This window comes from Ambystoma mexicanum, chromosome 3p (genome assembly GCF_040938575.1).
Source record: "Ambystoma mexicanum isolate Mex_15411 chromosome 3p, UKY_AmexF1_1, whole genome shotgun sequence".
Lineage (NCBI taxonomy): Eukaryota > Metazoa > Chordata > Amphibia > Caudata > Ambystomatidae > Ambystoma > Ambystoma mexicanum.
The window spans coordinates 533,744,854-533,748,593 of NC_090925.1; positions in this window are offsets into that span (position 1 = coordinate 533,744,854).

Genomic DNA, 3,740 nt, shown 5'->3' on the forward strand with positions numbered 1-3,740 from the left:
TCTGATCAGCTCAGGGGACCCTAAGTAACAAAGGGGGACATCAGACCGAGGCTACAGTGGCCTGCTAGTCTGATAGTGCAACCTTTGTCTTGTGGGTAATGTGCAACACGTAAATAAACAAATAAGTTAATTAAACAGCGTTTGTTAGTATGGTCTCCAGGGTGCATCATGAACTGATGCCTAAACATATAAAAGCTCAAGTGGGATCTATAAATCCCTTGTCAGATAGCTCAGTGGGTTGGGTACTCGCTGCTGTAATCTGTGTGTGGTTTGCAGGTCACAGGTTTGACTCTGTGCAAGGCCAACTCAGCTTTTCATCCTTCTGTGGTCAATAAACGAGTGCCAACCTCAGTTGGGATGATGTATTATGTAAATATGTTACTTATGTACTGAAAGCCGTTGATAGAAGATTTGGAAAGTTCTCATGGATGCCAGCTCTAAATTTCTATAAGTCGAAAATAGTCCCTGCTGTAGCGTATGGAATGTGTGCAAACCTAAACCTTCCAGAAGATCTATGGCAAAAGCTAGAAGGTTTTGTGTGGAAGACGGTACTGACCCTCCCTAAGTCAGCACCTATGGCGGCGATCCGTTTTGACCTTGGTCTCATGTCCCTTGCTGCATCAGTGGAGCAAGGTGCTCTCCAACTATTTAGGAAAATTATCTCCCCAGATGCCCTCCCCATCTTCCAGGTGGTAGCACAAGAAATCCAAAAAGGAGGGTGCAAACCACTAACTGCTTGGGTGAAGAAACTGAAAGACAAATTGGAAGAGATAGCCTGCTCGGAAGAACTCTTAATCTCAAATCCCGGGAGAGTAAAAGAAAAAATAGTGCAGCAAGATTGGATTTTGACAAATGCAAAAATTCTGTTACATAAACTCCTCAAAGATCTTCCGCCTGGACACAATAAACCGAAAGTGCCATTAAAATACTGCGATAAATTCCCTGAAAAAGCTTTGAGAAAAACGTTCATGCGAGCCCGGCTAAACATCCTACATACAAGAGAAATTCTGGCCATCAGATCAAAATCTACAATAGTTTCATGTCATCTATGTGAAAACGCCGATCAACTTGAAACTGTTAGACATCTCTTGACGTCTTGTCCTGCACTGTCTTCAGAAAGAGAGGCGTACTTGGCACCGCTAATATCTTACCCTTCGGCAATAAGCGAAGAGACTGGCTGGTGTCGGCTTATTTCTGGCGATTCTGCCAGATGGTCGAGGGCCGTAGCCAAACTTTTGAACATTGCCTTAAAAAAAGCAACTCTGGGAAATCTCAATTGTCAAAGGGCTACTGATCAGTCTGAGGACAGCAGTGTACAAACTGGTATTTGACCTTGACCTTCTCAAGAAGGAAATTGAGAGCGGTATCCCAAGTAGCCTCATAAGAACTATTCGCAAACAAACGCAAAAATCTATTTTGTAAAACATTTTTACTGATTAAATACAAATAAAAAATAAATAAAAATAAATAAATATATATGTTCTATGTACAGCGCTTAAGCATAAGCACTATATAAATAAAAAGTCATTTGTCATTAAATCTAAATTGATCAAATTATTCATGGTGGTATTGAACCATTAGTCAAATGAAAATATAGAAAACCATGGCCTTCATTACAGTTTTGCAGGTATCCCGCTGGTTATTCCGGAGGGCTACCGGCAAAACTGCCTTGCAGTTTTTGCCACCCTATATCCCGGCCAGATATTACAGGCAACGGAGACACCGGTAAGTGCCCGGTCCGTGGATGGGATTGCTGAAATTACTGGCAGTGGTAGGACTGGTGCTGGTGATTCTGGAATTTATTTGCTGGTTGGGCCCTGAACGACCGGCTGGTCACGCCTGCTGGCAGATCAGTGGCCCCCACCGGTAAACTTGTGTTACCCTCTGTCCAGAAAAAATGTTGGTGCTGGAATTACCAGAATTTTGTCCTGCATTTTTTCCTGCCCCGTAACTCATCATGAGTCCCCCTGTCTATAAGTACACACAACTGCCCTAGATTGCTTCAACATTTCTTCTAATAATTGTATCTCACCATCTCATCACTGTTTTCCATACCAAGCAGTACTTGCCATGATCCCACTGGATATCTGCCAATTTTACGATATAACCTAGACTTGCTTGGTGCAGTACTCTGTATCTATTGCGTCATGTCTAAACTATAATTCCTAAAATACCCATCCCAACACACCTAAAGGCACACTAGCAGCACCTTCCCATTCTCTCTACAGTGCTGTGCTGAATGCAAACAGAAAGCCCATGGGCAAAGTTGAACTATTCCCAATGTTTCGAATTGCCTGCTTCCCTCCAGACTGCTCACAAGATGGCCCAGAGCTAAGAGTCTACATAGCAAACTAGTAGACACATGTGTCACTGAAATGAACGCTTTGGGTGATAAAAAAAAGAATGTATGTCTAAGACAGAATGCCTTGGGTTGCTTGTTATTATTTTGATCCCATGCTATCACTTTGTGTGCGATTCTTTGTCACATTTAACTCTTTCGCATTGATGGCTCTCCCTCACCTTTCGTATCCCTGTTCTTTTCATCCTCTCTCTTTCTCATCACAGTGCCCTTTTTAAAAACTCATTTCATCTCTTTCTCGCTCTTCCACCTTCTCTGTGCATGCTATTACAATATTATCACCAGTGCTTAATTTGTAAAAAAATAAGTGCCAGTCCCCAAAAAATATTGGCCCCATAATGCCGGGCGCAACGCCACCCTCAGAGCGGGCAAGCCGGCCGCGCCAGTTCAGTGTTAGACCTACCTAGATCGGCCCCCCACCAGCCCATCACACTGCTGCTGCTCCATGTCACATGATTGGCGCTGCAGCAACTGCTGGCACAGACTAGTAGTAAATATGCAACCAAGACATGCTCCTCCTGTAACTGCGCCTCGATGCCCCCAGGCTGTGTGAGCGCTTTAAAAATGCAAATAAATAAAAAAGAATTCTGTTTCAGTCACTGTTGCACTGTATTTATCTCTACCCCTTCTGCCCCATCTGACAGTCTGTTAAAGTACACCAAGTATTGTTAATCGGTTACCTCCAGGAAGAGCACCCTCCCCTCAGCCGGTTCTTCAGTCACCTCATCCAGGTGTTTTGTGTAATCAATTTCCTCTCAAGCCCTTATCAGTCATCACATCTCATAAATACATCCCCCTTCACCCTTCCTTCAAGCATGAGCATGGTGTTGTACAACTTGGAAAAAGTCATTTCTGCAAGACATAGTTGTGAAATCAACGGCCTGTGCTACTTCTGCTTTAGGGTCTCTTTCCACCTTAACACATATTAAAAAACTAAATATGTTATGTCACCCAATATTCAGGAGCCAGGGAGAATGCATATTTGGAGAACTCCTTCCCAGTGACATGTTCTTGACATACTTCACTAAACTGCGGGGTGTAACATACACCCACCTGCCTATCTGAGGATTCCTATCTGATGATTGCATGTGCTCTCATTCAGAGCACATGCTTGGAGCGTATTGTACCCAGGTTAAGGGGCCACATCTGGTGTTTAAACCACACATCAGGATGGAAAACATGCGCTGGAATTATGTAAAAAAATGACAGCAAAAAACGGTTGAGAATTATACACGAATACTCAACTAGTGCTTTTATTTATGAAGACAGATTAGTGGGCACGTGCACCATGTTTATCCCCATCTAGTTTCCATGTGTGTATCTTTAAGCCTGAAATGGCATTTCAGCAGTTCGTCTTTGCAAGGGCTTTTCTCGCGAAGTG